The 14,448-nt window shown below is 33.9% G+C and overlaps 1 non-coding gene across 1 annotated transcript; it reads right to left on the reverse strand.

Moving 5' to 3' along the window:
• Nucleotides 1-1,254: 1,254 nt before the first annotated feature.
• Nucleotides 1,255-1,460, reverse strand: LOC122269860 (small nucleolar RNA U3). The gene has a single exon (XR_006225442.1). It is a non-coding gene; the product is annotated as a small nucleolar RNA U3 (small nucleolar RNA).
• Between the last annotated feature and the right edge of the window lie 12,988 nt (nucleotides 1,461-14,448).

Raw genomic sequence — 14,448 nt, forward strand, 5'->3', positions numbered from 1 at the left:
GCAGATTTTTTCGATAAAGCCATAGAATGTAAAACAGCAAATTTTAATGAAATCTTTAAATTTGAAAATTATATCAAAGATAAAAACTACAGACCAATAGCTGCACATTTCACCTCCGACGCCTCATAGTCATATCATAACTATCAAAACAAATAATTTCATCAACCTTTCTGAAAATAACGTTTACTCAGGCTGATACAATTCTGAACAACTCCAAAATCAAACAAACACGTTTAGAGCAAGCTGATGCTCAATTTATTTTTGATTCCTTTTTAGTTATTCAAGCAAAGAGCTTGAAACATTCATAAAAGCAACTCCATTGCCTGCTTACCGCATTGCTCAACCAAAACTGTTCTAAAATTCCAGATGAATGGGATAGGGGCCGCTTCGCGGCCCAGGTGCCCAATAAAATAAAAACACTAGGACTAGGTATTTCGTTAATAGGTTAAAATTAAATTTAAAAAATAAATAGTAATCTTAAATTTCACTATCTCGAATTATAATTAACCAAAAATAAACCGAAAGAAAGTTTTATACGCAAAATCAGTGAAAGTTTGCAGCTTTATATACATACATAATCTATTTCGGCTTATATTTCTATTAACTGGCAGTAGTTAATATCGCTATTTTAGTAATAACAATAACCATGCAAGTGTCGAAGCTAACAGGTGAGTTTATCTATTACAAATGTTTGGAACCATTTGTAACTCTCGCCCTTCACTACCTCTAAGCGTAACAGATTAAAAACTCAGAAGCAGAACATGTGAGGTATCACAGAATTAAAGATGCAAATCCGTGGCGGATTTAGTTTTTCAAGTACCTCACGGAGATGTTCTAAGTAAGGAACTCTTTCTCACCAGAAAGAAAAATATTTTCTGAATAAAAATTTTCAATGCACATAGTGACTCTTTTTTAAATTTTACTGTGAAAAGAAAAAAAAACGTAATTTGACTTGTTTTATTCATATTTCGACTATGCATGACCCCTAAAGCTAAATTAAAACTACTAACTTGACTAGATACCGTTTCAAGGACTATTAATTAAACTGTCGGACATATGTAATTTAAAATTATTAATGATAAAAAAAATATTTCTGTTAATATGTAAATACAAAATAAAACAGTATTTTATTGGTTAATACGTAAACAATTGTCTTTATTAGAATCGGGTTTATTGATCACTAATAGAAATATAAATTGGAAACACTGGTGTAGTGTAGATAGCACCAGCATTCTCTTTTTTTGTTCCATAATAACCACTCAGAACGAGCTTTATCCATCCACTTGGCGCAATGCCAAACAGTGCGATCATCAATGTTACTCCATTCATTAAGAATCGAGCAACCGCTTCACGCTCAGGAGAAAGCCCCATTCCACATCATCGTGGTTGGGTTTTCTGCGAAGTTCGGTGAGTGAACTCGCTAATCATACTATAGAAATGATCCTACGAAGTATGATCTTGTCAAATTTCTGTTTAAACAAAAATATGAATAAATTATTCTGTAAAAAGTATTGGTAATCATAGTTTTCATTTTATTTTTTATTAATCTTTAAGATAAAAGGTAACGCCCACTTACTGCTCTAACAATTTGTTGGAACTTCAAAGATCAAACGGTTATGATGATTCTGTGTGAATTGGTGAACTTAGTAAATAGAATTTCATTTCCATTAAAGCATAACCACGTTTGCAGTGTAGGAGTTACATTTTAGTAATTGCAACAAAGTTAGAATTGCAAATTTTGCGTGACCTTTGACAAGATTATTCTGAAATTTATTTTTATAGCAATGCCATTAGTTAGTTGGGTGCCTCTACCAATTTATAGAATAATAACAGCTTATTCCTACTAAACCTGTGTCAAAATTAGCCCGCGAGTGAGGTGCGTCACCTCCCAGTCCAACAAGTGATTTCCTAATCTGTGATACCAAAAATTACTAATTCATTTAGTATCTGACTGATAACGTTTTTACTTGAATAAGCGTTTTCGGAAAATATTTATCGGTGTATTTTGTTGAAATTGGGGTATGTAACCCCCCCCACAAGTCTTCCCCCCCCCCTGTATAGAGGAAATCAACTTCTTGCATGCAAACAGATTTCTTCTCAGAAATTTTTAAAGTATTCAAATTAAGTCTAATTTCAAATCACTTTTAGCAGGTTATTCTACTGCTTGATCGACTAATATGTGCCCATAGTAATTTTTTTCTGCCCTGAATATAGCTACTATAAATGGTCGTTTCATTTTGCTTTAAACTGTTAATCCTTGACCACATCTAAAAGCAGGGTTTTAATGGGATTGCTGGCAGAGTTTAGTGCGTTGTGGAAAATACGTAGCAAGCATAATTAAAAAGTCATCTTTGAACTAACAATAATTTTTATTAAGTAAGAAAAATTATAACTAAACTTAAACATCATAAAAGAAAACAAACCTCGAGAATATTCTATGCTCCATAACATGAGGTAACCAAATTCAATCTATACAACCATGAAAATCACTTAATTCAATCTTGATTTTTCATATATATACAGTCCCGCAGTGGACTGATCGTTAAGACACGGTTCCCAGCAGATCACCGAAGTCAAGCATCACTGACTGCGGTCAGTGTGCGGGTGGGTGACCACTTGGATTAGTCTGCGTAGGGACCATGGGTGTGCGGTATTGATCCTCGTTAAACTGTTCTACCGTAAAGTGCCCGACTTCGCGCGCAGATCGCCGAGCTACCGAAGCGGGCGTGCCATCCCATCTGCAGAGGATCAAAATTGTGATGGCGTGTCTTCGGATCATCCTCAGGGATGCTTCCCAGACCGTCGCCAATAGCCCATTGTGCAACTCTAGTGCTACGTAAATGAACTACAACAACAATCATATGTATACAAACATATTTATCATCCAATCAAAAAATAACATTCGCATAATGAGGGTAGAAAACTTACACAGTCAAAATTAATACTATGCAAATTCTGTCTTTAAATTATTTTTAAATGTTCGAACTCCGTCTTTCAGTGATTTTTCGAACTCGTGATCTCTGACTCACCGTTCTTCTTACTCGAACCTTGATATTCACAGTCTGACAGGGCTTAGTATTGAAGCTTATAAAAAATCACATTGATTGGCAATCGAAGATTAAGATTTTACCGTGAAGTTTAAACACTGTATGCAAAGGAAGAGCAAATGCTTCTAACGAATCCGCGGCATTTGACTTAATAAGTAGGAATGAAGACTTAGTAAAAATGTGTACTTTCAAACCAACGACAGTATGTACTAAGTATTAAAAAAAATCGCATGCTATAACCACATGAACGTATTGAGTTTAAATTACACATGAATTCAAATTTTACATGAAAACAGATAAAATAAGCGTCATATATTAGTGATGTTATTAAACTTAGTGGCATGTTTATTTTATTTGTGTTTTCTTATATACGCGTTACCTTTACTCAGACTCCTAGGAATAAGGGTCTATTTAACCTATGACAGGTTTGCTTCCATTCATAACTGAATTGTTAATTTTTTAGGACACCAATTTTTGTTACTTTTCAATTATTTATTTTGTTTTACTAATACTCAAACTTATTTTATCTGACTAATTTTTTCCTGCCCTGAAACCGAAAAACAAATATTGGATTCGCGCTAATTCAGGGATGCTAAACTGCTCCGTTTTCTGCTAAGTTTTAATAAATTCGTATTAAATAGTAAAACTTGTAGAATAAGGATAATTACGCCCAATGTTTAAAAGAGCAACATCGAGATAAATGCAAAATAAGTTGCGTTACATATGAAACTCGAATTTTTGATATTTATTGGTGGAAAAATTACTTAAAATGAAAAATACTAAAACTAACCTAAATTTCGTCTACGTCTTTATATATTTGAAAATTAAATTTTATTCGTGTTGTTCGCCGTTTAAGTTAAGATCATCTTTACCATATACAAGGTGTTCGTACTGAGGAATAAAGCACAGACGAGAAAGTAGGCGTTACTGTTTAAGGTATGTTCTTTGTTTTGGATGATTAACTTTCAAGGAAATGACATCATGTAGAGCTGTAATAAATTGCTCTTAAGTTATTCACTCCCCCTCCCTCCCCCTTCCCGAATAAAAAAAGTTTCATGTAGTATACAACAGAGGAGAAAAGATTGTAATTCTTTACTTAGTTTCGAGTTAAATAAAAAAATCAATGCATAGAAATTAAATATTGTTTTTTTTTTAATTTTTTTATAATGTGAGAGTTATATACAGATTTATAAAAATTATGTTATTCCCTTGCAACTCCTATTATTTGTAGCATTTTTAATAAGGATATAAAACTTAATTTTACAATTACGTCGTTCGACAGTAAAAATAGATGGCTGATTTTCTGAACTAATTTATAATTTAAAGGAGATTCAAATTTTTCCCCGCCTAACTCTTGGGTTTATATTTAACGGATTGAGGGCTTCTACTGCCAAGTATCCAAATCCGTCAAAGCAAAATTATTGTACATTTAACGAAAAAAAAACTTTTTACGTCTATTTTAATTTATTGAAAAGTTAGTTTTTTTAGTTTAACCGCTAGAGCGACTCAAATTTTTTTTACTCTAACGTTATTTTGAAAAGTCACGCTTTTGCCCATACATTTTGAATAAATGGTTAAACTATAATAATTCTTTTAGAAAAGGTTATTAGCCCTCAACCATAAGTCAAATATTTAATACTAATGGGCTGCGCCCCCTGCTCGCTAACGCTCGCCAACCCCCGAAAATTGCTACGTAATCTTATATGGTTTGATTCGCAAACCAAGCTCGCTTCGCTCGCTACTAACTTAGGTACATTGCAAATGCACAAAATTCTAAGAATTCAAAACAACCATTCAAATCCATATAAAACATCTTTTTAGTAAATACTAAGTCATTAAAATAAATTTGAATTCAAATAAATAACATGAAATTCGTTGAACCTGCTAGAAATGTGCTATAGTATAATTCGTGATATAAATCAAAAATCGTCAAATAAATTCGTGAAAAAAAGCGCTTTCGACAAAATACTAAAATAGAGATCTATCGACAAAGACTACTCATTTCTGCCTAGCTTAATAGTATGAGATTTCCGCAGCTGATGCTCTCTGGTTATTTCAATTTCCGTTTTTGAAAGTGCTATATGTTGAGCCACCTCACCTAGATTTGGCATGTGACATTTTTAGCGGCAATCATTGGTCGATTTTCTAGCTTTGCCATTCGGGGAGTTGTATTGAGGCTTTTTTTGTCGCCGTGTAAGAGAAATAGTAACGTAAACAAAACAAAGCAAACGTTACCACCGGCGGAAAAGAAATACAGCCAAAATTTGGGAGCCACGTAAGAGAATGATACATATTAGATAATGAAGAATTATGAATTCAATAATTTTCCTTTATTAATTCGTCCATGATCAAAAATATTGGATATAAAATAGAAATATTTTTTATATATTCAGATTTTTCAAGTTTTTTTAAACCTAAATCTAGTAATTCATGACATTTTATGAATAAAAAAATGCCAAAAACTAGTATAAGAAATATAGTATTGAATGGAGTCAAATAGACACCCAATTTTGAGACTGCATCGCCAATCTGCAGTGCTTCATATTATACGTCATACAAGTTAATCTATAAAAGAAAGAGTTAATCCCTTTTTTGATAAATTTATAACTTTGAAATTAAGAAACGGCTATATTTTTTAGAATTTCATTGATAGAAGAAACGGTAGCTATTATTTTTTTAAAATTGATATTCACCCTTTTCTTCAAATTAAGTGCTTTAATTTTAGAGTGTACTTCTAACCTACTTTATAAGTAATCTAGAAGCAGATTCATCACATCCCCAACCCCAAAATAGTGATACTGTTTTTACATTTTACAGGATTCTGTTTACTAACATTAAATTAGGTAAAATCGTTAAAGAGCAATGGAAGAGAAATCTTTACAATTAAATTATAGATAATTCGTAATTATTTTAATATTTTGAATTCAATGCTGATGCAGTATTAAAGAAAACTGTGTATAAATTTTAAATACGAACAAAGCAATTTTTTTTTCCTAAATCGCTGCCAACTACAACTTTTCTTTACAAAAAAAAAAAATGCTGCCAGTGAAAAAAAAAATTTTTTTTTTTGCTTCTTTGATTAGATTTAATTTGGTTATTTAATTTTTGAAAGGATTTTAATCTTCACGATATATAAATTAAGAAAACATAAGTAATCTGATAATTATGCATTTATCATAATAAGTGATAACAAAAGAAAAAATTCCTCCAAATGGACGGAATTTAGTTATGCAACTACAGCAGAAAAATATCTTTCATTAGAGCGCAAAAATATACAACTACATGCTTTGTTTGTTTTTAAAAAAATCTACTATTGTAATCAGAACAATATTCGAATGTTTGTAAACTTGTTTAAATTTCAAGAGTAAATAGAAGGCTACTATCGGTCAAAGTATAGGTCTCTAAACGGTCTCTACCATTGCTCTCCATCTTTCTGCATTTGAGTAGACTCCATTCATGGCTTGACGTTGCTTTATTTGCTTCATTTGTAGCTGCTAGTCGTCACGTAGAAATAATATTTTAAAACAAGTAGAAAAATTTTTGACGATTGTGAGGCACCGAATGCGAATATGTATTTTAGTTTTCGGCAACTTGAATAATTAAGTCATTTGCTCCCTTACCCGAAGAGAAAAATGTTTCAATATGCTTGTAACAGTGAAGAAAAGATTGCAATTCGTTACTTAGATATTACTTTAATTTAAGAAAAGCTCTAAGCATTTATTTAATTTCTATAATAGCGAATTTTTTAAAAGGATATTTGTTGAAAGTAGGTTCAAAATCAGAAAATGCGACCAATAATAAGCAATTTATAGAATTATGTACTTCCCTTGGGGCCAGGATAGCCTGGTCGGTAGGGCACTGGGTCCATGTCCGAGAGTTCGTGGGCTCGAACCCTGCCAGCCGAAGACTCCCCGTATAGTAAAGTGACTGATGCACGCTAAATCTGTCGAGTCGCAAAAGTCCTCCATGTTAACAAATCAAAACCTCTGGGGGTACTGGATTGGAGACCGATCGTTCTCTGATTCAGGTCAAAATTCCGATCTGTGGATGAATGAATGGATGTATGAATGGGTCCACCCTATAAACGGGAGTGACGTGTGGAATGGCAGAAGTCGAATTCTTGGCCATAGATGGCGCCATTGAAAAACAAGAACAATCGCACCCCCTATGCCTATACGTCAACAACAATTATGTGCTTCCTTTGGCACTACCTTTACTTATAGCATATATGTAACCTTTATATTTTGCCGAAATAAACAATGTGGGGTGCTACAAAAAATATGCATTATGAAAGATCGAATTTCAATTAAAACTTTCTTCAGAAACAAAAACATCAGAAAAATTCCAAAATTTACCAAAATCGGAAAATAAAAGTCTGAAAAATTCTCTGTAGGGAAACAATTTCATTATGTGATGAATAATTTGAATGCTATTTAAGGTTTTAATAAATAAAAAAATTATAGGGGAAATTCGCTGTGGGAAGACTCAGCTGTCATCTAGCTAGCGATTTATAAGAAAATTGCGTAATACTGTATTCATTACTTTCAACTATGTAATAAAACGACATTTTTTAAAAATAAATTAAATCTAGTGAATTATTGCTTATAAGGGAATTATTGCTGGGCTCACAGATGGATCACTATAGCGGAACCCAACTGTATCTGAATTTATTAAAATTTTATTACTCTGAAAAGGTTTTGCTGATTTATTTCAAAAACTGCACTTTATAATCTATGGTAAAATAATATTTTTCACATGAAATTCTCTTAAGATAAGCAAAGTTTACGTTTCTCTTGAGAACTTACAGAGATATGGGAAAACATGCAACAGTAAACTAGCAATTCGGGGTTCTTTATCCGTTAAACTTAATTTATGACATTTTGCAGAATGGATCTATTCATCTTACTCTGTGGATCAAGAATCCAAATTCATTTCCTCCAATCCAAATTCATTACCAATTCTAAAGCGAACATAAAAGGTATGTTCATCCATTTAGGAAATTTCTTTGCCTGATTTGTTTACTTAAAATGTTTTCGAATACAAATTCATCATGTTCATTGTTGCAACGTTATAAAATAAGTTTGATTCTGAACTAAAATATTTTATTTAAAAAAAAAAGGCATGGTAGTTACAGCTTTGCTGTTTGGTGAGATTTCTCGATAACTTTATTGTAAGAACTAATAAAATGCCTCTCGCCTATAAAGAGGAACCGAGTTTTTAGGATGTAAAAAGATGTTCGTTGAGTTATTTTTCCCTACAAGTCAAGGTATGCTCATCAATGTAATTCTGTCATTTTCTTTTTCTATAAGTATCAAACTTGATCCTATTTCTTTCAATAAGNTACGGTTGAGAAACACAACATACACGCGGAGATGAAAGATGCCGACAACCAGTGCGAATTCTCAGAAAAAAAAGGGTGGAATGTTCTCGAAAGAAAGGGGCTCTTCAAGGAGCTGGTAAGGAATTTTAGGGGGAGAATGTCCAAATTGCGCTACTGCTTAAGGGGCTAAAGAAAGATGATGAAATAAAAATGTATTACAAAATCATAAATTAAGTCAAAAGAATTAGTATTATTGATTAAAAAAAAAAACAGGATATTTAGAAAATTAGGCTGTGACCTAATGTCACAGCCTATAAAGAGGAACCGAGTTTTTAGGATGTAAAAAGATGTTCGTTGAGTTATTTTTCTCTACAAGTCAAGGTATGCTCATCAATGTAATTCTGTCGTTTTCTTTTTCTATAAGTATCAAACTTGATCATATGTTCAAAAACCAGCCAAGAGCTGAATATATTTTAAGCGTACGTATTTCTTTAAGGAAAGAGCTGTTTATTGAATCATATCAGTTTTCCCTGCTTTAAGAACAAATTTGAATTTTTAAAAAGAATTTTAACTTTCTTTCATGGTTGGGGAAGTATTTTAATTCTAAGGAGATAGCAAATTTAAGAGTCGAAGGATCTAAATCGAAATAATTGACAATTGAACAAATAATTACGAGTTTTTGAAATGCGTGAACCAATACGATGGTAGATTTCCTACAAATAAAAAAATAAAATAAAAACAATCTCCCTGCTATAAAAACAAATTTGAATTTTTAAAAAGAATTTTAACTTTCTTTCATGGTTGGGGAAGTATTTCAATTCTTAGCCGACAGCAAATTGAAATATCGAAGGATCTAAATCGAAATAATTGACAATTGAACAAATAATTACGAGTTTTTGAAGTGCGTGAGTCAGTACGTGTTAGATTCATGTGATTTTCATGACGATGTACCAGTTCATGAAAACTAATGTAAAAATATCATCATATTAATACCTTTTAAAGATGGGTTTCTGGTCTAGAGGTCCGATTTAAGCCTCGTTTGTAGCGTTCCATATTTCTGTCAAATTAAAGAATAAGTTATATTAGGTCATCATGATATTATTTCGTCAATTTTCAGCTACATTTTACATTTTCCTAGCCCGAAATAATTATAAATTAACATTGGATTGATGGCGAAGTGAGTAGCGCACACAAATACCGATAGACTCCATACGTAAATCGTTCTCCATACTGAATAGTCTAAAATAGACAAGACCGAAAATTAATGATTATGTATAGGTGTAACTAACGTTAAAACAAAAGCAAAATCTATAAATAGATGTCATTTTTTCAAAATCTGGAGGCCATTTAAAAGAAAAAAATAACAAAGGTTAGCGGAGCTTTCAAAAGTGCATTAAAAAAGTAAAAGTGCATAAAAAAATCAAAATATTATGATTTTTTTTTTATTTAGTTACAACCATATTTATATCAATTCTCCGCAAATTTCTAAAGTAACATTGAAATCGATCGAATTATTTTTCTGCAATCCAAATGCCAAACCAAAAAGATACGAATTTCGGGAAATTGCATGTAATCTTATTAAATCATTTTTCTTTTCAGGACTTCTAATCAATCGTGAACCATACAGGGTTTTTGTTTTGCAGTTTTGCTAAGCCCGAATATTGTATTGTCAAATTCAAATACCCATGTGATGCATCATAGTGGTGATTTCCATGAAACAGTTGTTGAAGAACATCGCCACATAATTGGGTTTTGGAGCAAATATCCAAATAAACGCATATAGCAAGCGATTATTGCTGTGGGTTTCACGCCAACACGTTATTTTTTAATTGCAACTTGTTGGGTCTTCTTTTACTGACCTGATTGCCCGTACGTGAACCCCCGAAAAGTTAGAACGGCTGGTTCAATGATCGCGTTTTTCAACGATATCTATTGATTTCCAGGCTAAATGGTTTCAATCAGGCATTCTGTATAAGAAAAAGTATCGTAATATGCAATTAAGAGAAACGATGAAACCAGAAACCCCCTAAAAACTACACATGCATTTAAAATGGGACTACTTCTTTCATGAGGTAGGGGACGCAGAACATTTTACCTCAGAATCTATAAGAACATAGTAGCGTGACATCTGAATCTTCTGATTCTCTAGAAGGAATCGCGCGCATATTTAAAGTGGAAACGAAATCCTTCCTTTCTCAGATTTTTTTTTTAAAAAAATCTTGATTTGTCAAAGTTGATTCACAATGTTGTTGACTACAACAACGCATAAAAAATTTATATAAACAATTCAAAGAAATGTATAAAAGTACTAACGGTATTCTCTGGAATATTGTTCGCAAATTCCTCCTTGCTTACGTGTTAAAATATGCAATTCGCGATCGCAAAGAACTATAGGGGGCGTTGTTGTATGAGACAAATACCTGCGATTTCTATATAAACAGTCATTCAGTTACTCTTGAGTCTTTAATGTAGCGTGTAGCATCGTAACGTTTTTTCTTCATTGTGAACAGTTCTGTACATTCTGAATTCACATTTATTCATTGGAAAGACGTAAGCAATGTTGACTTCACTTTAATTTGTAATGAATTGAAGACAGAAATTTTTTTTACCGTAATACGCACATCTGTAACAGCAAGTGATCATGAAATTAAGTTGTTGGTAATAGAAAGGTAAAAATTATTGAGAAATTGTTCTTCAAATGCTTGGTGTGCTCTGCTTCAATGTTTGGCATGTTCTAATTAGTTTTTTCAAGTTCTTCTACCTTTTCCTTGCGGAAATTTTGCTTCTTATTTGCTGCTAAGAAAATGGCGTCCGTCATTGCCAATGGTTATGCTGGAACTAATGCCTGATATTTTCGGGCTCCCGCTAGAGGGCGTACTCGAGCGTTGCGATCGCGAATTAGTACTTCGTTACCACTTCAATAAATCCTAAACAGAAAATGATAAACAAGACAGCTACATATTAGGTACTTATTATCTACTACTACGATACTGATTACTATACCATCGATTGAGCATTACGGCTTCAAAAATGGTTTCAGCAATTTTTCTTTTTTCTCACGTATAAACGGGGTAGTAAATGAAATAATTTAAACCTTACTTTATCCTTAAAATATCATAAAAATAATACTATTTATCCAGCTTTAAACTCAGCTGCCATTTCAGTCTTGAATTTCTGGGCTCCTCCATCCATGAAAAGTTTTACTTACGCTAATTCCTTGAGGTTAAAAGTAGCATGAAAATTAAAATAGATGAAAAAATTTCTTGGCTGAGTAGACAGCATGATGGAGAAGTGAAGATCACTATGCCTTGTTTTCGTGAATTAAAGATCGGTGCAGCTGAATTAGCTCCTCGCTCTGCAGTAGCTCTTGCAGCTTTCGGAAGATCTGCAGGAATCAGTTTGCTGCATCGGTAGCACTCCTGTGCTGTCTCTGCTTCTGTGGTGGTTTTCTCCTTGGCCTAGCACCACAGTCTGAAAAATAGGCCGGGTGATCTCCATAGCAATTAATGCAAGTGGCAGGAAGACTTCTGGGTTTGGTGTATTCAAATGAAAAGTGAGCTCCCGCACACTTCATGCATGCAGGGTCGTTTGAACAGTTCTTTTGGGTGTGGCCAAATTTTTGGCATCGGTAGCATTATACTTCAAAGCGACCTCCTCGAAATCGCTCAATCTGCACTGTTGTAGAGAGAATCTCCTTGATGTTGATGTTCTCATGGCTATCTGGAAGTTCTCATGGCTATCTGGATCAGAAAAGGGGGGAGGAGCTTGCATCCTTTGCCACGCCTCTTCATGAGCTGCTCTACTCTGATTGGCCGATGACCAATAGCTGTGAGTTCCTTTTCCAAGACCGAAATCTTAGAATCAATTGAAAGTCTTTTTATGAGGAATTTGAGTTTTCTACTGTTCTTATGTAGATTCTCTTTCTGATTCTGTTCTGTGGTCTCATCTGTTGGTGGAGCTACAGGTTCTGTGATACTAGTAGATGGGATGTCCATACTCTCTGTAGTTTGTGAAGGAGGATTTTCTTCTTCCTTTTTCTTGGTATCAGTTGATTCCAGTTGTTCTGTAGAATTCTCAGCAGTAACATCAGGTGTAGGTGAAGGCTCTGGCTGCTCTGGGACTGTCTTTATTTGAACTGTGGTCATTTCAGGTTCTGAGGGCTCGATGGTTATATCAGTCTGTGCAGCAGGCTCTTCCTCTGTCATCTGGAGGTGTGATACTTTGGGAGTCTCGAATATTCTTTAATATCAGCATCTCTTCGGCTAAGAACTTCTTTCCGTAAAGGTGTTCGATGTAGTCAGTCGAGTAAGATTTTTGACTGCGACCTTGGGCAATCTCGGCATCGATGTTTATCGCCTCTCTTTGTGAACGCTCGAACTCTTTATCAAAAATCGAAGATGCCCCAAGCTGAAGGCATATCCCTTCTTTTCTTCTCTAATCGCTGCGAGATCCAAAACTGGCTCCCGGTGGGTACGGAAGGTCTTCCCTCCGCTTCCGAATCGTTGAGTAGACATTGCAGTGCAGAGCTTGGTTATAAAACAACCTTTCTCAGCAAAATCCAATGCTCGGTAATCATTCTCGAAGAAGCAATTTAATATAAAAATCGCATCCCTTAAAAACAAAATGTAAAGTTGGGTGTCCCTCAGGACTCATACTTTGGCTAATTTACGTGAACACCATTTTTAAACATGCTTCTCTCATCGATTTTAGTCCTTTCCCCGATTTTAACTATCAAGAGCGGACATTAAACCTATTCATTTGAAGGTCATTGAGACAATCTTCAACAAACGCTTTAAATGGGGCTGGAAAATAGAAGACATTCTTCCCGTCATTCAAAGGACAGTTATTGATTCCATCTTGGAAAAAATGAACCTTACTACAAAAGCCCCAGTTCACCCCGCCCCTCAACACGACGAGGCAACAATTTTCACAACAAAACAGAACACCAGATTTACTCTAACCTGTCCTGCAGATCAATCATCAAAGACATTATCAAAACAACTTTGGAAGATACATTAAACCCTCTGTAAATTTTTACTAACTCCGGCCGTCCAACTACCGTATGGATCAGCGTTTCCATTTCTCCTGAGTCAACTCTAATTTTCTCGCTTTAATTACCTCATCACCGGAGACTCTGGTTCGGCGATTTTGATTCTCAGCCAGGATGACTATCCTTTAAACTGGACTTTTAGTGACTTTAAAAATTTTTAAATCTCATGGTGTTCTTAGGTTGGATTTGAACTGTCCTCGTCGTTCACGCCATTTTAATCCACTTTTACTACTTCAACACTATTTTTGGTGATTTTACTATTTGCAACTCTTTTAATTGTTTCCTTAATAGGCAATTTGCCCTATGATTAGTTTTTAAACCATTTGATTGCCTCAATATAAGGGTCTGTTGACCTAGAATGGCAATTTATATTTTATTTTGTTTCTAATTTTGCTGGTGTTTTAAATTTAATTGTGCTCTTAATCCATAATTTAGGGTCTGTTGACCTGGACTTTTCATGACATACATGCCAGATATATTTGTCATGTTTTCTTAAAGATATAATATTCCGACTAATTGTAGATAGCTAATTTTGTTCAACAGAAAGTCCCGCAAAGTTTACGGGCTGTTGCCATATGACTTTTGTATTTTGTGTTCTTTACTCTTTTTACTTGGTTTTAATAAACATTCACACGTATGCCCTGAATTGGGGCAGGTCGGGGTAAATATTTTCATCCCTTAAAAGCAATTGGTAGTTATAGATTTTTATTATTCCAGAAAAAAAATTTAAAAATGAAATTTATTTGTTACCAATTTTTACTCTTTTCCGTCTTGATATGTATGGAATTGATGCATGATTTTAGCGCTACCTACCCCAATTTTTCATAGGTATTAGGTAATAGGAATCGATGTGTCAAAGCCTTAGAGGAGTAATTTAGGTAGAGAGAACCAGTCCCCCATCCCTCGTTGCAAAGAACATCGTCACGTGATTCCTGGACGATTTTCCCTCCAGTAAACCCTATCCCCATTCTTTTCCTATGGAGGTGAATTGATGAGCTGTGTGTTTAACTATAAAATTTTAAAAAAATGGT

This window comes from Parasteatoda tepidariorum, chromosome 9, assembly GCF_043381705.1.
Source record: "Parasteatoda tepidariorum isolate YZ-2023 chromosome 9, CAS_Ptep_4.0, whole genome shotgun sequence".
Classification (NCBI taxonomy): Eukaryota; Metazoa; Arthropoda; class Arachnida; order Araneae; family Theridiidae; genus Parasteatoda; species Parasteatoda tepidariorum.